This window comes from Battus philenor, unplaced genomic scaffold, assembly GCF_028537555.1.
Source record: "Battus philenor isolate CCGP_79_NKW_IND1 unplaced genomic scaffold, ilBatPhil1.0.hap1 SCAF_30, whole genome shotgun sequence".
NCBI lineage: Eukaryota > Metazoa > Arthropoda > Insecta > Lepidoptera > Papilionidae > Battus > Battus philenor.
In genome coordinates this window covers 738,428-761,882 of record NW_027181694.1, presented here as the reverse complement: position 1 = coordinate 761,882, position 23,455 = coordinate 738,428, and the positions used below count along the sequence as shown (strand labels likewise).

Sequence of the window (23,455 nt, the reverse complement as noted above, 5' to 3'; positions counted from 1 at the left end):
ATTAAATAGGGAACCCTAAACGGCATTTAGTTGATACACTCGCTGCGATGACAAGTGTAGGGTGACCATTATGTTTATGATTCGATCCGGACTTTTTTTAACAAATTAAGTCAATATAAATTTTGTTATATTTCTATATATATATAAAGAATTGCATGTCTAAAGTGGCAGTGGGAGATACGCGTCGTGGGTAAGCCCTCCACTGGTCAAGGAAGAGTGGGAAATCACTAAACGTGGGTAGACCAAAATTTTTTATCGACTATAGGCAATGCAATTAACCTCTTTTTTATTATTATCAAGATCTATTAGGGGGATCGGAAAGTAATGTCGCTTTAAGTTAAATTCACACGACTACATTTCTAACAAGTTTTTATTTCTAATCATCAATATATTCACCTTCGTTATCAACCTTTTGCCGTCTAGTATACAAATCAATGCCGGAGCGGTAACAAATCAATCGGTTTTTCTGTAAAATATTTCGACAGAAGCGACATTATCTTCCAGTCTCCCTAATATATTCTACAGATATTAGCATCCGTGCCAATGTTTTGTCAATTACGTCTAATATTACCCAAAAAAAATATCTTGGTAATGTTTTTTGTCTTGGTATGTTTACTAAGTATCAACAATGTCCAGTTTTTAAAATTACATTTCAGGCGACCAGTTCCTCATCCCTACTCCATATCACCATCATCAGGTTGTGCGCCAGTATCTGTACATCGATGAACCTTGCGATCGCGTCTTGAGTCTTGTCCGTGTATACATGCACGTGTGTGACGTGATATTGCTACCACCGCTTGATGGCCATTGTTATACAGACCGAGAATTTGCCATTTGTCTGGTCTTTGATAAGTGATTACAAGGTACAAAATAGCCAAATTAGCTGGGCAATAGCAACCAGACAAGCCGTGGTTTAGACCTCCCAGCCACCTTTTGTCGGAATGCTAAACGGCTATCATTGACCACCGACAGTTCAAGTCGAGTTCTCTTTGTAGAGGTCATTGAGTTTAGTCCACGGTTGCCCAGACTTATTAAGACTAGGGGTCACTCGGGCAAATCATGAACTGATAGCGGGCCGGCCGCCAGAAGTATTGGTAAATAATTTTTTTTTTTGGTTTTATTCTGGAATAGAATTCAATATTTTTCGAATGTACGGGAGTATTATTTTTGCTGTCGGCGGGCCACCAGTATTCGACCGGCGGGCCGCGGTCTGTGCATCCATGGTTTAGTCACTTGAATGAACGTTCACCGAAGCTTTCTAAGAGCTCGGTGACCTCCCAACTAAAGCTTCACCGGGAGCCCTCGTTACTTTAAAAGAGACCTTAGGCTAGGTGCGCTGCCCTGCCACTTCATACATGACCGCCGAATCTGCAAATGCCATTTGGGACGCAGTTGGAAGTTTAGTCATAAAAAAGTCTATAATGGTACATGTTTATCTTTATTGTATTGCTTATGTTTGTCTAGGCTAGAGTTCCCCAAACTTTTTTGTGTCGTAGACCCCTTGCCATGTTTTTCCGTGTTGGGTAGACCCCCAACATACCAGTTTAGTGTTAAAAACTTAAAGTAAAAACACATGATAATTTATACATTTATTAATTGAATTTAAATAAAAACTACTAGTTAGTAGTTACTATCAGTGTATGTGTTGAGATCCACTATCGTGAACCCCCATTTTCATTTCATGGATCCCCAAATTTTTTTTCGCTGACGTAGACCCCTTGCAGGTTGTCATAGACCCCTAGGGGTCGATATAGACCTCTTTGGAAACCACTGGTCTAGGCCTATGCGTTATAGAAAACCTCTATTGGGATGTATGACGACAATGATTAACAATGAATACTAAAAAAAAATCAGTCATTGTCCCAAAACATACGCACGCGTGGTCACCCTAAGAAGAAGTTTCGATTCTCGTTTGGCAAGCAGGTTGTAAGTCGAAAGCGCTGAACAAAGCAAAATTTCTTTATCGAGTATGCAACGTGCTAAGTAAAAACGATACATCTGTTTACTTTGCGAACACGACACTTGTTATGTACCGAAGTGATGACCTCATTCCTCGGACCTCGACTTATACAGGGTGCTTGATTATAGATGTGAAAGTTTTAACGGGTGGAAGATATATACCTAATTTGCTGTCATATACATAAAAAATGAATTCTTGTCTGTATGTCCTTTATATAATCGTATACTATGCATTTGATCACCTGATGATCTTCAGCAAAGTTGTTGCGCATGAGCCTGCGAATGTTTATAAGTCGGTATGACCAATTTTCGACAGATAGCGCCACTGTCATTAGAATGAATTCCATATATCGCCGCGACAGTTGATACCGATTTAAATTATAATAAAAACAGCCAAAGAATAATAATTTTTCGTGTTATGGAAGACATAAGAATTTATGTTAATTATAAAAAATCTTTTTTGATAATTTCCACGCGGAAGACGTCGCGGGACGCAACTAGTTAATAATATAAAACGTAATGATGACGTAATAATTTTTTTTTATAACTACATGTTAATATTAACTCGTTGAACGCCATGGCGGACACCATATGTCCGACAGCATACTGTCCCCTGGGGCCACACCATTAAATCGAAATACGTCAAAAAATCGCCAAGGTGTTTTTTTGCAAATATTGTCAGTAAAACCCTTAAAAATAATGGGCGACTTACGGAAACAGCGATTTACTCATTATTTTTCTAAGATCTCAAATGGCTGACACCAGTGTCCGTCGCGGCCTGCGAGAACGTCCAACCGTCTTTTGTAGCGCGGGCGCCGCGCGGGTCACATGCCTTGGTAAAAACAGTCGAAACACTGTCCGTTGGCTCCCTAGAGGCTTCTGAAGTGATCGAGGGCATACGGACACATGGTGTCCGACGCGGCCTCTTGGACCCAACATGATGGCAGTCACATGGTGTCCGACGCGGCCCACTGAACTAAACATGGTTTTTAGTCTGGCGTTCAACGTGTTAATTACTGTCTACTATATGTCCCTGCAGACTTTGTACCGTGAGAAATTGTCCTACCGCATTCAATAGAAATAAAATATTAATGTAATATGGGAATCGCTCAATCAACCATAACGTCAAACATTAATTCCTAGTGTTGTCTCGCTCGCACAGTAACTACACGCAGACCTGTACGCGTTCACACACCCACTAGTTGTACTACGCAAAATGTATGCGGCAAAATAAAGAAGTCGAAGGATCCACTGTCCGATACGTAAACAACTTCGGCCGCCCGACTCCGTGGTAGTAAACAGCGTGGACGATCCGAGGTAGGATCAGTATATCTATTGCCGAGTGGTCCACGCTGCCCTCTAGTCCTCACTCCACACGCACTACCAAACATCAGCACTGACACGACCAGGTAAGCCTCGTCTCTGGGGGGAGGACAGGGGTATGTGGGATTCCTACCCACTAACCTCCCCCCCCCCCCGGTGGTCGCCCTCTGCTCTAAACGGGGGACCGCGGTATCTCCCGGTCAGGGATCGCCACGCGGTCTTCCCTCGCGCCGTGCTATTTTTCGATAGCCCCGGGGTATGCGTGGATACGCTACCCCCGAAACCCTCGTGGTGCTATCACGATGGTTCGAGACCACGTAGAACCATCGTCCGCCTCAGAGTCGCCGAAGCAAGCCTCGTCTTAGCTGCCTCAACTTCCACCAGAGTGTCAAATATATGCTCTGAATCAATAGTTTATACTCGTTTATAAATGCTTTAGTTTTTAGTATAGTTCACGGACCCTTCAGCTCCGTGAACTCATATCCGACGAAGCCGTAAAAGCCTTTGGGCTAACAGAAATGACGTCGAAACAGTACAGTACAGAAGCCAAAAGAAGCAAAGAACAAAGAAGCGAAGGAACAAGCCAGAAGAGAATCAAGAACCAATTCGATTAGCGATATTGAATACAGTGTCTCTTATATGTTCGACGAATTTCCTCAACGATCTATTTCCTACAGTAACATACTTCAAAGTGATCACATAAAACGATGAGAAATAATCACATCATCTCGTCATCGCCACTGTAAGACAAAAGCTTCCCCCATAAGGTCTCCACAATATCCGGTCTCACACTGCACGATATTGTAAGGCATAAGCATAAGGCATAAGACCGGATATGGTGGAGATATCCGGTCTCACGCTGCCTACATCCAGCGACACTATGTCGGTCCAACTAGGCGTAAGCCTACCCACGACACGTCTGATTCGTCGTAACTAGAAAATCCGTCAGCCCCGACAGTCGTCGATTACACGGGCGATCTGTCCCGCTTTAGTCATGCAATTCGAACTGAATAACCTTGGTTCTTTTATTTTCATACAAACATAATTTTGCAATACTTCTTTATAATCGCAAAGCAATTAAGTTTATATTACAGTTCTCAAATTAAATGCCTAGATTAAGTACTTAGATAACACGTCGATCATACGAAACATGTGCAAGTATAATTTCTCGAATTTTCCATCTAACAACTCCCATGTAGAAGGATCTAAAATATTCAGATCACATACCGCAGTCTCATGTTCAAGTTAAACTTACTAATTTAAAGTTTTGTTAACAGTGTTACAACTGGAGAGTAATATTTAATTGAGTCTGGCGTTACCTCGCGGAAGTCCATCCCAAGCAAGAAAAGGACCAATATCTAGCCACCCCCGCACATGCAGTGGTAGTCGTGCAACAAAGTGCACCGCCCGCCAGCCCGCTGATAAATGCGTATGCGGCAAACAATGCGAATCACACAACCGCCACCGCCAAATCACTCAACAAGTGTTTCAACCCTTCCACGGGGCATCTTCAGGAGTTATGTTACACCGATTAGTGCCAAACACAGAGTAAAACTCTGTGCGAGAGTGGCTAAATATTGGTCCTTTTCTTGCTGGAGAGTAATAGACAATATATATTCGTGTAATATCAGCTCTATGATGTCCACTGCTGGGATATACGACTTGATGTTAGATTTACAATACAGGTCTTTCAAGATGGTTGTGTACTTCCTGAGTAGGCGTCCTTACCCTGAAACAAACTCACGCCTACATAACCTTCGACAGTGCGCACTTTTGTCAACGGTTTTTAAAATCCTTGAAACAGAATATTCTGTTTCCAATATAGCCTTCAAGAACTTTTTTGGCCTTTTGAGTCGCACGAAACCTAGTGAAATACGGTGGTTGGAGAACGAGGTCGCAAAGAACCAATGCAATATGACATCTACCAATCGAGGATTGACATTTCTGAGGCGGAACATCCTTCAAAATGATCTGTGCTGAAACAAATGATATTCCAACGCTATCAACAATATGTCTAATTGTCAATCGACGATTTCCTTACTTTTTGGTAGAGATGGATAGCTCGGGAGCTAAAGACAAAGATATATATCTTTGCAAAAGGTATAATCACTCTCCAACGCGCGCGTTGCAATTGTATCTCTATGTCTTTGTACTTGTAACGAGATGCGGCTGAGAGTTAGAGAGAGATGGGCTTATACAGCAATTTACAAGTAAAAGAGAGAGGCTGATAGCTATTGCATGTTTTATATTAAAAATGTAAACTACGGATTTTCGGAAGGACATGGAGAGTACATGCATTTATACTACGGATAAGGTTCTAGTAAGTTCGAGATAGCACTCGGTTAAAATTTTTCGAGAGCCGTACACAAAAATCTATAACTTCAAGGTCACACGTGTTCACGGCATTTCTTGATCCTAGGGTTCCGTGTTTATTGTTTAGATGGTTCTGTAACCCTAAATTAATACGATGACAGAGGTTCGTGAGCTAAAAAATGACACTTAAAAATCTTATTCCTGTAACTTCAAAGTTTGCAAGTAAGGGAATATACCCGTGTATGCAAAACGAGGAATATTTAGTGATATACCATTATCAGCATATAAGCTATACGTTCACTTCTTTCAAGCTTTTAATGCTATAGCAAATTGATATATAGGTGCGCGCGCGCGCGTGTGTGTGTGTGTATGTGTGTGTGCGCGTGTGTGCGTGTGTGTGTGTGTTCGTGCGTGTGTGTTTGTGATTTAATTAAAAATCAAACAAAATTTTCTTTCAATCGTGTCGACAATTTTTTTTATTAATTCTAATTTGTATCGCTAGTGTTTTGTTTACAAGACATTTTTTTCGCTTTTCTTCGTTTGTACTTTCTTACTGCCTTTTGTTACTGTTTATCTCTAATAAACTAAAAGTAAATAAATGAACGAAAGAACACAAAAAATTGTGAAGTATGAGAGAGAGATGATGATAAAAAGATATCACAGTACTAGTTCCTGTCCAAAAAAAAAAAGATTGGGAAATCGAGAGACGCCCAGAAGTGGGACGCCTTAAAATATGGCCCGTATTAAAACAATACCTACAAACTTCGTAATCATGATTTAAAATATCGTAATCAAAACACAACCCAACGTGCGAAAGTGTGGTGTCGCTTCTTCCAAAGAATCGATACGTATTTATAAACAGTTTCCGTTTCCGAATAATCCCCCCTCCCCCCCTTCCACTTCACTCCCACTACCCCTCCCCCTTCCGGGGTCGAATGTCTTACACTTGTCATAACACCTTTGTTGGACATGTTTCGAATTTTGCTTTGTTCAAATTTATGTTGCATCTTCAACTTTATACTGACACTCCTATAGTCTGATATTTATATTTTAGTAAGATAACAATAATACTTTTAGATTTATAACCAATCACCCTGTATGTGATAGGACAGACTGTGACTAATCTAAGAAAATAATTAAAAATTCTGCGTTACATTTATGACATGTCTTTGAACGTCCTGTATATAAAATTATCGTATATTTGAATACACAATTCTTATACCTAATTCATATATGCATAATTCTTGTATCTTTTAACACACCGCTACCATATATATCACGCCGGGGATATATCCTTAGATGCAACTTGCAACTGTCTTAAAAATTCTGTAACATATAAGATATCATTGAACAGCCTGTATATGCTGTATATATAAAATTATCGCATCTTTTAATACATCGCTACCATATATAACATTCCGGGGATATATCCTTAGATGCAACTTGCGACTGTCTTAATAATTCTGTTACATATATGACACGTCATTGAACACCCTGTATATGCTGTGTATATAAAATTCTTGTATCTTTTAATTTACCGCTAACGTATATACTGTCATTTCAGCCCATAGATACCATTAGGCATAGGCCTGTCCTATATATATATATATATATATTTTATTTTATTTTTTATATGTATAGGAGTGTACGTGTGAGTATGTGTGTGTGTATGTACTGAAAAATATATTGTAATAGCCATAAAGCGTCTATTGACTTATGTAAAGGAAAGTTTATATTTGATTTGTATAAACTTTCTTTTAAATAAACATTACCACATTATGTCACAAAAGAAAGTTTACATTCGCTTTTAAATCAGCGTTTAATAAATTTCTTCATCATTATTATAGTACGCCCACAGCTGGGCAAACGGTTCTCTATATATCCAACAATACCGGTTGGAATGGGCATACGCTTCTCTATATATATCCAATGTCACTTTGAAGCGGTCTATATATAAACTTAATTTTTATAAATGGCGTCAAATGTTATGCGCTTTGAGATTTACGTAGATAAATAGACAATCAATATACATGTGTATATATATATATATATATATATATATATATATATATATATATATATATATATACACACGAGAAGCAGTAATAGAAAATCAAATTTACCTGTTCTATTGCATCCTAACCAAAAGCTAAAGAGATTGCTAACCCAATCCAATCTGAGAATAACCTACAAACAATTACGACGGGTTTTCCGTCATAATTCTCTTTGATAAAAATAATTATACACATACCACATATATACTCGTATACACATGTCAGGTAACAGACGGCGCAAAAGTAATGTTATAATGTGAACGCGACTTAATTTTTACAAAATGGCGCCAAATGTCACTGCGCTTCGACAGTTTTGATATAGATATATAGAGAACTAGTTGTCAATAAGCTATGGAGTATATATATATATATATATATATATATATAAACATGTATGTACACATATATATTCTATATTTATCGACACTTCACCTTCCTTGACCCCATACTTGCAATACCTTGTCTCAAGCCTTATTAATTTAATAAACAAATAATTACATCGATCTTTCATTACAACATATTTTCTTAACATATTTTTAATAGCAAATTCATATATTTTAGTGAATTTAAATAAAAAATAAAAAAAAAAACATAAATCCGTGTCAATTGCGTGACGGTCTAATAATTTCCCGCCAATCTCAAACGCGGTACAGATAAAAAATGAAATCTATGTCACGGGACCACAGACTATCGATGCTTCGTAAAAAAAGATAACTTTTTTTTTGGAAAAATTATGACATTTATTTATATAAAATATATATATACTGCTTGTTAAAATATATATGCAATTTAAAAATAAAATACTAGCATTTTAAAGTCCCTACTATAAATTCTTAACATTAATGATTCTTTAAGTTTTTTTATCCGACATAGATTACAATTCTCGGTGATAAATATCGCACATCTTTCTTTAGAAAGAGACAATCGGCTAATTTCGGCTTTGTAGAGCGTCATCTCTGTCGCACGAAACAGTAACAGTCCGGTATCTATTAGGAGCTGTTACAACAAGCAAAATTTGCTTCTTTTGATAATTATTTTTCTTCTTTGTACGTTTTTACTTTTCTCTGTCCCACGAAATACAACGACTGACAAAACGTCACACAGATAATGTGGGACAGAGATAATGCTCTACAAAGCTGAAATTTGCCGATTGTCTCTTTTCAAAGGTCGATGTGCAATATTAATCGCCGGGTATTGTACAGACTATAATTAAATATCCTATATAAACAAATCTTTGAAAATAATTGTTATGAATTTTTTCTTCCTATCTATGAAAATAATAATTTCTATGTTTAAATTTTAAACATATTTTTTTTATATTTTTAAACACTAAACTAAACACTTTGCAAGTGCACAGATGACCTTGAGGTCGACGGAAGAGTGGTATAGCGGAGGCCTATGCCCAGCAGTGGACGTTTGATTGAACTTATATTTTTTATAGTGGTACCCTCATATAAAGGTATCACATTTCGAACTACCCGCATAAACTTTTAAAAATTTCTTCGCAGTTTAAATAACGAATTATTATTTGAAAATGGTAAACACACATCGCATGTTTTCCTTTAACCTTGGTCATCATAATTAACGTATGAATAATCAATAACACGCAATAACATGATACGATGCAATATCCGAATACACCGTCGTTATAGAGATGGGCAAAATGTATCCCTGACAAGAAAAGAGTGATTTATATATCTTCGATTTTGGCATATATATCAACCTTTTATATCTTTAACTAATTTAGCTCAGCGCGGGGAGAGAATGAGGCAGCTAAACACTAAACATATATCCTTTATATCTTCGACTCTTTTCGCTCAGACTTAGAACTCGGTAAGGCGGAATAAAACGTGTGAAATATTCCTATTAATCATTTCATTACCTTATCATAAAGCACAACAAAGCTAAACGCGCGTGATGTCGTCGTTACGAAAATCCGTAGTTTACATATTAAAAACAAACATGCATATAGCTGTCTCTCTCTTTTACGTGTAAATTGCTATATATGCCCATCTCTTTCTAACTCTGAGCGAGACGCAACTCGTTACAAGTATAAAGAGATAGAAATACAATTGCAACGCGCGCGCTGGAGAGTGATTATATCTTTTGCAAAGATATATATCTTTCTTGTCTTTAGCTCGCGAGCTACATATCTCTATTTCGTTATATATAATTTTTTTAACACCAACCCAATTTATAACACACGCGTAAAATAACATCCTTTGGAACATATACAATACATTAATATTTCTTAATAATCACCACATAAAATGATATCCACAGTGACCACTTTTGTACATAAATGACAAGAGCATATGGGGATTCGCCCAATCAACAAATACGTCAAACATGTCTCGCTTGCGCAGTACCTACACGCAGATCTGTGCGCGTTCACTCACCCACTAGTTATACTACCCAAAATGTATAGATATAGCGGCAATATAAAGAAGCGCAGGAACGTCTTAACTGTGAGTCCGATGAAGCTGTAAAAGCCAAAACGGCTAACAGCGCCCATCAACTTACGAATATAGCCATATAGCGCAGGAACAAGCCAGAAGAGAATCAAGAACCAAATCGACTAGCGATATTGAATACAGTGTTTCTTATACGTTCAACGAACGTTCATAATTTGATAGAAACTTGCAACAAATTGAACTGCATAAAATTCTTTATTTTAAAAAATTAAAAAAATTCCGGAATAGAAGTTATTTTCTTTGGAGATCACTTTAAAAATCCTTATAAGTTATTTACAAGCTTTATTCAAAGACATTACATAAGATTGAATTATAATACTTTAAGACAAGTATTTTAAAATATTTATGTGTGTGTGTGTGTATATATACCATTCATTTATTCCAATGTCCCCAAGATGGGTCAGAGGGCGTCCACAGTACGTCGCCATCCCGAGCGGTCTTGAGCCTCGCGCTTTACTTCGCTTCGCGTCATTCCAACTGCCTTCACTTCTGCAGTGATCGTCCGCCAGGTTTGCTTTGGGCGGCCACGTCTTCGCTTCGGTATGTGATCAGGGTCCCTTCGTGTGGCCTATCCAGTTCCACTTGCGGCGTTTGATCTGCTGGTCGATCGGCATCTCACCACAGCGTTTCCAGAGATCTACGTTGGAGACTTTCTCAGGCCAGTATATACCGAGAATGCGTCGAAGACAGTTGTTAACGAAGACTTGGAGCCGACGCGAGATATCTTTGGTGACTTACGTCTCGCATCCATATAGCAACACGGTTTTCACATTGGACCGGAATATTTTGAGCTTAACTCTCCTAGTCAGCTTCCGTGATTGCCATACAGAACGGAGCCGTGCGAAGACTGCCATTCCCTTGGAGATTCTCAAAGTAAGTTATGAATGCTAAACACTTATTGGATGTAATACTGTGATAAAAAAGTAATGTGAATTTGTTTATAAAACGTAAATTTCACGTCACATCCACGTGGGACGTTCACAGTTGGGCGTAGATCGCGAACGTGATTAAATTGACAAAAAAAGAAACCCAAAGCCTTACTCTAATATGAGGACAAAAAAAAATTATTTGAATTCGTTAATGAAATGTAAATTCTTTATTTATTCATCCAATCAATTTCATCACCTTCAAAGTAATCACCGTCCGATAAAACGTTCTTTTACCAACGCTTATTCCGGACCTCAGAACTGTCTGCACAGCCCTTACCGGTACAGCCTTTAAGGCCTTTGATATAGTTTTCATCTCCTCAGTATCAAAACTGCGTTTCCAATTTAGCTAAATATCCAAAAGTCGCTAACGTAAAAATAATAAAACCTTCTAAAATCTTACTGACCTAGGAATAAAAAATTACCTGCTCAATTTACTTTTTGATCACAGTAATATATACACATATATTTAATCTGTGGCATGGGTTTTTCTAAATTTAACAACCTGGCAACACATTCTAAACGTCAATGTCATCTGTCATATTAGTGTTTTATATCGCATAGCTTTTTTATATATTCTATACATTATTATACATATTTTTAACTGTAAATTAAATCTGAAAACTAATCTTTTTTTTCAGCCTAAAGATGCCATCTTTAAAACAGATACTGTCGGCTTCAAAATTATGAAATTGTCAAAAGAAAGAATTATTTCACATTTATCTGAACGCCTTTTTAGATCATCCTGTTCTATCATGTTTTAACCATATATAAATTCCAATTTTAAAATATAAATATAAAACGTTTATACTCTGTGAACGCGATATTAAATTCACGTTTTTTAATCTGTACACAATTTGACATTGGCGGGAAATTGCCAGCCGGCGGCGGAATTAGCGCAAATTGATCGTTTTTTTTTTTTTAATTCCCTAATGGAGTGACGTTTCCGGACAGTGCGGTGAAATAAAATCCATCTGTACTTGGAACTGGGTTACACCATTTAATAGGCTTATTATTTCATAGCAAAATTACATAAAAATACATAAAAGTACGCCATTATATAAGACATATTTTCATTTCAAATTGTTTATTTAACTTCTATAGATTATATATCGCTTTTATATAGTCTACCTTTGTAGACCTCTGTTTCTCCACAAAATAAAACGATTGACAAAACGTAAGTCGTCAAAGTGTGGGAAAGAGATAGTGTTCTACAAAGCCGAATCTTATCTTTTTATTAAACGGTTTTATTTAGTTCCGACCTGTACGGAATTCATTTGGATCAAAAATAGAAATTGAAATTTAACCACCTTCCCCTTGTCAGATTGATCTGAAATTTGGTACCCACATTTAATTTAGATGACAATACAATATAATAAAATCAATAACATTATAAATCTAAGATGGCTGCCGATACAAAATGGCGGATTACGTATTTTTCCTTAACCCCCTCAATATGGGTATCAAATGAAAGGGCTACACTAGTAAAACACGATGATTATGTCAATATTTAAAATTCAAGATGGACGCCGTTCCAATATGGCGGATTAGGTACATATTTTTCCACAACCACCACACTATGGGTATCAAAAAACCGTTTAACTTAAAAGTTTTTAAATGTATTTATTATCTTTGAAATTATCTACGGGATAGGCCAATATCTTGCAATGGTAAACAGTCTGAAAGACGACATATAGTTGTTCCGATGGACACAACTAAAAAAAAGGTCATCTGGACCTATGACCCGGTCAAGATTTCATAAAACCATGGCATAACAAGACCGGTCTTCGTCGTGATCTTTGTTGAAGATCTATCTTATGCTAAAAACTCAAACGTAAAAGTTCAAAACATTTCAAGACGTTCATTCGTGTATTAAACATTTTTCACTTCCTTTCTGCCTTCAATCATTTATGTCCATAGCTGGATATAAAAAGTCGATATATGAACAGAATTTAAATAAAAATTGTACAATGTAAGATATTGTGATGAAAGTAAGAATAAAAATCAAGAAATAAGGTAGGGAAAGGCCGTTAAAAATCGACCACCTCGAAGAAATATATTTTTAACCCTCCGAACACGTGTCGTCTAAATAAAGACAAATGAATTATCACCAATCGTTCCAAATTTAAAATTTTAACTTTTAAATTTGGAACGTTAGTTCACACATTGACTTTTATGTCATTATATAAAATGAATGCAGATATAAGACAATACACAATTCAGAGCTTGATGCAACGGCGAATAGTTGCCAGTATACCGGTGTTCTATACAATAGAGTGGGAGTCCAACAGTGGGCGTTTATACTTAAACGTTGATAATGAACTTATTAATGTCTTTATAACTATATATAACGTGAGATTATCATATCGGATATCTATAAATGAGATATACGATGTACACATATAGACAATACATATATATATATTAAATACGCTTCCCTATATATATCCAATAGGTATGAAGCGGGCTATATATAACAGGTGGCGCAAAATAATATCACTGTGTGAAATTGCCTTGATTTTTATATATACACATTGCCTTAATTGTTATATATATACATTTATATCCACATTCATTTAAATTCCATTTTTTTTTCGCCCCCCCCCCCCATTTTTTATGAACACGGATTTACTTTCTCTATTAAATTTTTCACATCCTTTTGTTATTTTCATTCACTTTTTCCATTCTTCACGATCTCTAACGTTCTGTTCTTTCATTCAATAGTTCAGTCTATTTTTCTCTTCCGCTCTTATATCCTTTCGTCTATCCTCAATTACTGCAGTTTAGTTTATTTATACAATTTATATATATCACAGCTTTTTTTCAGCTAATTTTACATTTAATACCTATATATCATAGTTCTCTTATTTCTCTCATTTTCAATCTTAATATTAGTTACATACAATATCTCTTATTTTCAATATTATAATTAGTTCTAGTACACATTTTTGTATTGCACTGTTGATCTTATCATTTGTTACTATTTATTACTGTTTTGGCTACTGTTCCGTAGAAGTTAAGGAAGGCTTTTCTGCACTCTTTCTCTATCTTATGATAGAGAGAGAGAGGCGATGTTTGCCTATTTTATTATTTCTACTCCGCTTCGCAAGGTGTTATAGTTGTGTAGATGAAACAGGAAGAAACTCCACAACAACACATCTTATAAGTTTAACACAGATTTATATAAAAGAACCTCGATAGTTAATAAGTTCATATATAATAAGGCAGAAACCTTCTTTCTCTATCTTATGATAGAGAGAGAGAGGCGATGTTTGCCTTCTCTATCTTTCTACCGAACCGGCATTCGGTCTCAATTCGAGCCCGATGTAAATTCCATTGAAACACCTTGACCTTCAGTTCCAGTAACACAAAAGTTTACACATCAGCACTGCCAACCTTACGGCTTTAATGCACCAAACAAAACCTTATTCACTTTAAACCGTGAACACGATTCGTAACGCTTAACATTTACAATACGTAATATCAACTCCAAGTAGATCTTAGTTTAAACCAGGGCTTCTTAAACTTTTGTCATTCACGACCCCATTTATGATTGCGAGTTTCTTGACGACCCCATACAAATATAAAAGAAAAATAAATTAATATTTTTTGATGATTTATTTATTAGATAACAATACACATATAATATATAAAATTCTCGTGTCACGGTGTTCGAACTTGAACTCCTCTGAAACGGCTTGACCGATTTTTACCAAATTTTATATCCGTATTCAGTAGGTCTGAGAATCGGCTACTATCTATTTTCCAAACCCTTAAGTGATGAGGGTGGTCCACCCCTAAATTTTTTATTTTATTTTTTATACAAATTATTTGGTTTTAATTTTATTATTTGGTTATAATTATATTATACAGCATACAAAAATACATACAAACCTAAATTTTCACCCCTCTACGATCAATCCTTATCTTTAATTTGTTAATTAAAAACTTTAATTTTTTTTGCAAAACAACGTTTGCGGGATCAGCTAGTATACATATGAAAATATATAGTTTTATAATTCGTTTAGAAACATACAAAAATCTAAAATTAAAAATTGCACAAAAAATTATAAAATTGTATTTATATTAGTTTAAAATCTTCAACAATTGCGCGTGTCTAGACGCTGCAAGTCCCCTGTATTCCGTCAACTCTAGTGATGTTATAAAATGGTATATATAAATATTTGACATTAAAATCTCTCGACCCCAGAATTTTGCTACGCGACCTCATTTGGGGTCGCGACCCATAGTTTAAGAAGCCCTGGTTAAAATAATTCCTCGTCTGAAGTCGCAGGTACGTTTCAAGTTGTAAATAATTCTTTCATTTATGTATGATATAGTTTCACACGTCACCCATCATTTCTCGTCTACATTCACTTTGGTTTTTACGAACATTGGGACAAGATTTTCGATTGGCGACAACTAGCTGAACCGAGGACTTAGTCAAGTTCCCAGGATATCGCTAGATGCAGGCAGGAGGAAACCATTCTTAGTGGCGATCATCTAGGAAGCCGTCTACCTCGCAATGGGCGTCGGCTACCTAAGGTAGACTTACTGTAGAAGACTGTGCAGAAGAGGTAACCTGATAATGAGCTTAATTACCGCAATAGTAAACCAAGTACTATGCATAAGTAAATTTATTCAGTTGAACAAAAGAAACCTTTATAGTGAACAGATATAGTTTTTTGGTGATATCTGCTCATCACTGATGTCCCGATGATGAGCAGAAGGAACCCAATAGTGAGCAGAAGTAATATTGAGGTAATGATAAGCAGATGAGTAGGGTAGAAGTAACCAAGTATTGAGTAAAGGTAACATAGTGGTGAGCAAAGGTAGCATGGCATTGAGTATAGATATCCTACTGATTAGTAGAAGTAACTTAGTATTAGGTAGAGGTAACATAGTGGTAGACAAAGGTAGCAAAGCATTTAGTAAAAGGAACCCACTGGTAAGTATAGGTAACCTACAGATGAGTAGAGGTAACCTACTGATGAGTAGAGGTAACCTACTGATTATTAGAGGTAACCTAGTAATAAGCAGAGGTAACATTATGGTGAGCACCTGCTAACCTAATAATATGTACAGGTAACCTAGCGTTGAGTAGAGGTAACCTAGCGTTGAGTACAGGTAACCTAGTGATAAGCAGACATAACCTAGTTGTATATAAAGATAGCAAGCTAAGAAAGCTTATAGTAAAGGATTGTTATATATTATTTAATGCCGTGCATACCTTTTGTACGTTACGCAAATTTAAACATCGACACTTAGTCACACATCCATTCGCATATTATATAAAGTCCTCCTTGTTCAATTTCTCAAGAATTATGACATCCTCTTATTCACACAGAGTGTATGGAATGATCATATTTTAAATCAAAAAATAACATTACAGGGTGTTCAATTTGTTTTGTAGTTTTTATTAAATTACCTCAAAATATATTTATTCATTTAAGCATTTATATTCACTTTCGAAACACTGAGTTATTTTAATATTACATCTAGTAAGTTATCATAGGCTGGTATGGTGATGTATAAGTCAGCCAATAAGTCAACAGTTGTTCTTTTTAAATTAAATCAACAATTTAAATCAGTGATTACCAAAGTGGTCTATATCGACCTATATCTATGACAACCTGCAAGGAGTCTACATGAGCGAAAAAAAAATTGGGGGTCTATGAAATGATAATGGGGGTCCACGATAGTGGATCTCAACACATACACTGATAGTACCTATATACTTACATCATATTATCTTATAATATCAAAACATTTATATTATTTATAAATAATATTATAAAGAAACAGACTGGACATCATTAGCCGAGGAGATTTAAGATTACCCTTACAAAATTTACGCCAAATATTGATAATTTATTATTAAAGCATCAGGTTCATCCTTCTCACTAAAAATATTGACTTATTTTATTCATAGTTTATTTTATGTTTATTTAATGTTACATATATTTTACATAACAGATACAAAGTTTCATTTTGAGTATTTTCAATTTAAATTCAATTAATAAATGTATAAATTAACATGTGTTCACTTTAAGTTTTTAACACTAAACTTCGCTACAGTTAGAAATTTACAGGAAATCAGTATCAGTAGGGGGTCTACCCAACACGGAAAACCAAGGCAAGGGGTCTACGACACAAAAAAGTTTGGGGAACTCTGATTTAAATAAATCAACAAACCTAATTCCACACATCTAGTATCTAAATTTGGATGCTGTAATAAGATATATTAAAAAAAAAAAACTTTGTGGTACGCATGGTGTTTATAAAACCCCATAGTTGCACCTCTATGGAATATAGTACAGATGGGTCTATCAATAGGGGTGTAAAAACCATGTACCCGCATTCAATTGTCAATATGACTTGACCCCATACCACTAGCGGAGTGCCGCAGGGGTCGGTCCTAGGACCACTCTTGTGGAACCTCGCGTACGATGCGGTTCTGCAAGTCAGTCTCCCCGCCGGCGTGAGCGTCGTTTGTTACGCCGACGACACGCTGGTAGTCGCCAGCGGAGACAACTTCGAGAGGACCAGGGAGCTCGCCGAGCTTGGGACGGAAGTCGTCGTCGCTAAAATACGCGGGCTGGGGTTGGAAATAGCGCCAAACAAGACCGAGGCGCTATGGTTCCACCGGTTGCCTCGAACGAGGGAACCTCCCGACTCGCGCGTTCGCGTCGGTGGGCACGATGTCACGGTGGGGCGGTACATGAAGTACCTCGGCCTCACTTTGGACAGTCGCTGGGGCTTCGAAGAGCACTTCGATCGCCTCGTCCCCCGGATTGAGAGGATAGCGGGTGCCATGCATAGACTGCTGCCTAATCTCGGGGGACCCACGGAGGAAGTCCGCCGCCTCTATGCAGGGGTCGTACGGTCCGTAGCCTTGTACGGGGCGCCCGTGTGGGCAAAAAGGCTGGCGATTCGACGCTGTAGAACTAAGATCTACAGCGTCCAGCGGAGGATGGCCATACGGATCGTACGCGGATATCGCACGATATCGTTCGAGGCGGCGACAGTCCTGGCGCGCTTTCCGCCCCTGGACATTCTAGCGGAGTCGGATGCGAGGGTGCGAGCCGAACTGTGTGCTCGAGGCGGTCAGACGGCAGGAACGGCGCAGGGCGCTCGCGACGTGGCGCGCTAAGCTCTTGGGCTCTTTTTGTGAGACCGTCATGGTCCAGAAGGAGGCAGCCGAACGGGATCGGCAAAGGACAGATCCCGCTCGGAGACGACGCCGTCAGCGCAGAGACGTGCCTCGCGACGGCCCTCCGGTGAATGGTACTCCCCTACCATAAACGGGGCCTTCGGAGTCGCGGGAGTTTAGGGTGGGGGCCCTAAACTCTCACTAGCTTCGGCGGCTCTGAGGCGGACGATGGTTCGACGTGGTCCCGAACCATCGTGATAGTATCACAAGGGTTTCGGGGGTAGCGTATCCACGCATACCCCGGGACCGGCTATCGAAAAATAGCACGGCGCGAGGGAAGACCGCGTGGCGATCCCTGACCGGGAGATACCGCGGTCCCCCGTTTAGCGCAGAGGGCGACCACCGGGGGGGGGTTTTAGTGGGTAGGAATCCCACATACCCCTGTCCTCCCCCCAGAGGCAGGGCATCTTGAATACCAGAAGATTTCCCCAACCAAAAAAAAAAAAAAAGACCCCATACCACTAGCATTACTTTATATTTTATTATATTACAGTTGTTAATATTTTGTCAAAAGCATTCACAATATATTGGTACATTATTCCTTACTAATCTAAAACTAAGTATGGTCTAAGATATATTGTGCAACTTATATTATTTTTGTACAGCATAGATAATAAGTAGAAAAAAATAGAAACAAGTCATATGGTACAAGATTTCTTATTGCTTTAGACGATCTCTACCAGACAATCTTTTGATGGAGACGAGAGACATGAAGAAGGCAGTTTAGGGTGTACATACATACATATACAAACATTACTATACACACATACATATATACAAGAATACTTGCATATACATATATATGTATATAAGCGAAGGAAGTGCTCTTTTACCATTTAGATGCTGACAGCATTCTCTACCAGTCAACCCAAGACAGAGACAATTATTGGACAGGTGATGGAATGTAATCAAAATGTTAATTTAATAACAGAGACGACACAAGTAGCTGATTGGTGATGATGCTTTGGTGAGTGTGAAGCTACAAAGATTTTATAGAGTATGCGGTGGAATTACACCAAATAATTCCCCACATCTAACTTCCATCAGACAAGACATGTAGATTCAAGAAATCCATACGCAGTTGAAACGCCTACCACTCGCACTAAGCGTTTTGTAAATACTTTTATAGTGAGAACAGCCAAGTCTCAAGTCAACTATAACTTAGAGATATTCAAGACAAGAGTGAATAGATATCTAGGCAAGCATGTAAAGTTGTAGACCTTGTCATCACTTAACATAAGGTGAGATAGAGATTGAATGCTTTGTCTATAAAGGATCTAAAAAAAATTAGTTTTACAAACATACTTTATATAAACATGTGTATATATATATATGAAGATCTTGAACCTTTTTAAACATATACTGGCTTGCCGATTCTCTAACACTGAGAGGAAATCCATTCAGAAGAAAAGATATATGTACACTTAGACCTATATATGATTTCTTACTTCTTGATACATACAAGAGAACATATTTGATTTAAAATGGATAGATATATAACAAAAGACTGAAACTAGTCCAAGATTAATATATACATACTAGCTAATCAACGTTGTTTTGCAAAAAAAAAATAAAGTTTTTAATTAACAAATGTAAGATAAGGGTTGATCGTAGAGGGGTGAAAATTTAGGTTTGTATGTATTTTTGTATGCTGTATCATAATAAAATAAAAACCAAAAAAATTGTCTAAAAAAATAAAAATAAAATTTAGGGGTGAACCACCCTTATCACTTAGGGGTATGGAAAATAGATAGTAGCCGATTCTCAGACATACTGAGTACGCATGTAAAATTTGGTAAAAATTGGTCAAGCCATTTCGGAGGAGTTCAAGTTCGAAGACTGTGACACAAGAATTTTATATATTAGATAAATTAAATTGAGGTGTCTATCTGCAATATTAAAATAATCGCTTCTAACTGCATATGAATATATATGGTACATGTATCAAAATCACATTTTTCATTAATTTTTGTTTGTCTGTCTGTTCCAGCTAATCTCTCAAATGTCTGTACCTATTTTGACGGGACTTATACTGGCTGGTAGCAGATGTAATAAGAAGTAACTTGACTAATTTTTTTGGAAAAAATCTTAACGAAAAAAGAACTAAAAATTATTTTGTAAAATTTCATGTGGACAGTCATAGGCAAAGCTTGTATATCAATAAACAGATATGATATGCACACAATCATAAACTCAAACACCATTTGTTTATCTCGGCGCCTCATAAATGGATTATCTAAAATAGGATAAAAAAATAATGGATTACATTCACAATGGTTATCACTCCAGAAACATCTACAGGGTGTTTAATATATGAAAAAACAAAAGTAAATAACGCCTAAAGACATTCTTGCCGAGTTCTTCTCTGAAAAATTTAGATTGGAATCAGTGGCCAACATAATTTAAAGTTCATGTAGCGATGTCTAGTTTTGAAAAACTTTCGAAACCCCTCCAGTTACCCATGGTCTTTAATCAACGGAGTATAGTTTTTGGTATTTTAATAATTTATACGTCTTTTCTAAAACAGGGTCCATGTTGCACAGGTAGACAATTTGAAAGTGAATTTGACATGAGTTTAACACTTTTGATTTAATTATAAAAATATATATATGTTACACAGGGGGATGTAAGAATCTTAGAAAGGATAAGTTGGCGCATGGCACAAAATATGTTTAGAAAAACTGATGTAGATAAGTTCAATAAGCACAGATAAGTCTATTTGAACATAGGTAATTTTTTGTCAATTATAATATGGTACACCCTATATAAATATTGTTTCAAAAACATTATATAACATAATGATAATATTGTAATAAAAACAGCAGATGGATTATTACAATAATGTTCATACTAGTTAAGAAGTCATATCTGTTTTCTAGACTTTCCTAAATAACACTGTCTGGAAAAATTATGAAAACATCCAACGTCACTTCCAAAAAGGGTCATCGGATGGTCATAGCATCAGTTCTGGGTCAGGCTCCGGGGGAACTGCTGCTCACCAGAGTACCAGCTCAGACTCAAGAGTCCCATAAGCGACTATTAGATAAGTTAAACAATAGAATAAGATATGCATATTCTTGTATTAACTTCGTAGAAGTCTTGATTTTATGAAATTTTACAATCTTTCCTTGCAGACTTTAAAAAATAAATGTACCATATTTCAGAGCAGTGATTCCCAAAATGGTCTACAATGACCACTAGGGGTCTATGACAACCTGCAAGGGGTCTATGTCAGCGAAAAAAAATTTGGGGGTCCATGAAATGAAAATGGGGGTCCAGGATAGTGCTATTTATTTCTTAGTAATTTATAATTAAAGCATCAGGTTTATCCTTCGTACTAAAAATATTGACTTATTGCTTATGTTATTTTATTTATAGTTTACTTTATGTTTATTTAATGTTACATATATTTTACATAACAGATACAAAATTTTATTTTGAGTAGTTTTAATTTAAATTCAATTAATAAATGTATAAATTAACATGTGTTTTTACTTTAAGTTTTTAACACTAAACTTCACTACAGTTAGAAATTTACAGGAAATCAATATCAGGTAAGTAGGGGGTCTACCCAACACGGAAAAACATGGCAAGGGGACATTTTTTAACCTTTAACGATAAATTAACTATACATACACCACTTTTTTACCTTTATCATTCACCTGTATATAAATGCAATTTTTACCATATTTCTATTGGTCATACTTTAACTATACCAATTTCATATATCTTAATTTTATAATCTTCCTAATAACTCTTAAAACATTCTTATAAAAAAAAATATAATTTTAATGGAAGATTTTTGCAATGATTATTTGTGTCATTAGTCTTTAAAATCTATCTCTTTCCCACATTAAAAAAATTTCAGAATTAGTTTAAAATTAATAAATAAAAATTATGTATTATGTAAGTATTTATAAACAAGTAAATTATTGAATAGTTTTAAATAAATCTCATTTTACATGTCATTTAAAAAAAAAGTCATTGATACTAAAAATCTATTTGTTTAAATGAAAAAAAAAATAATAATTACGTAATTATTTATGTGATATTAATGCAAAACATCTTAACTATTTAATTATTTATCTTGTATGATTTATCTTCAATATTGTTATTTTAACACATGGTGTTAAAATATCTACATAATTTAATTTTAAAATTATTTTAAAATCAAATCAATAATTACGTAAAATTATATTTACGTAATTATTGATTTGATTTTCAAAATTATTGCAAAAAAAAATTGTGATTGTTGAGATATTTAAAGTTAAACACATTATTTTGTCCTTGAAAATGATTTTTACAACTTATACAATTGTTTCTATCTAAAAATTATTTAAAAAAAACACATATATTACATACGTATATATAATGTTAAAATGAGAAAATTAAGAATTATATAAAAATACATAATAACATGTTAACGTTTTTTACTGTTATTTGTATAAAATATTGATATTTTCATATAAAAATCATATAAAATTAATTTAAAAAAGCTCCGGAAATTACGTAAGATTTTTTAAATATAAATATAAAAAAGTTACAAATTATATAAGAATTTATATGTACGTAAAATAATTAAAAACACATGAATATTTATCTTCTATATTGTATTTTAAACACATTTCGGTGTCTAAAAATACTATTATAATATTTAAAAATTATTAAATAAAAATATTACGTAATTATACGTAATATTATGCTATAATATACATGATAATAATTCAAAAATAATTAGGAATTATAAGTGCATTTATATGTAAGTCAGTTATTTGATAAACTTAAGTGGTTTACTAAATAATAAAACTTACCAATCAATGTTGATTTTCTATATCATGTCTGTCTTCAATATTATCTTTCCAAGTTATATTAGCTAAATTAAAATATATATTTGTATAATAAAGTCAATTCGCACTATCACAGACAGAAGCACCACATTATATACAAAATATATGCAAACTAAAGTATACTGTTGTTTATTTGCTAATATGACACAGGTATCGATTAAAATCTGATGGTTCAGTTAAAAGTTAATTTATTCAATCATTTAACTTGTTCATAATCGGGTGTGGGGTTTAATTCGTGAAAATATCTAATTTAGGCCACACCGTCACTCAAGCCATGTTTAATTGAGATTAATGAATAATTAAAATTATTACGGAATGAAATAACGCGCACCTCCACCCACCGACA

At 35.7% G+C, this 23,455-nt stretch overlaps 1 protein-coding gene across 5 annotated transcripts in view; it reads right to left on the bottom strand.

Annotated features, from left to right (window-relative positions):
- The window catches only part of Mgat2 (alpha-1,6-mannosyl-glycoprotein 2-beta-N-acetylglucosaminyltransferase), a 77,045-nt gene extending 53,590 nt beyond the window's left edge, over window positions 1-23,455 (bottom strand). For all 5 annotated transcript variants that reach the window (XM_068771083.1, XM_068771086.1, XM_068771084.1 and 2 more), the window contains exon 1: window positions 23,074-23,455. The gene's annotated coding sequence lies outside the window, so the exon portion shown is untranslated. The remainder of the gene's footprint in view (window positions 1-23,073) is intronic.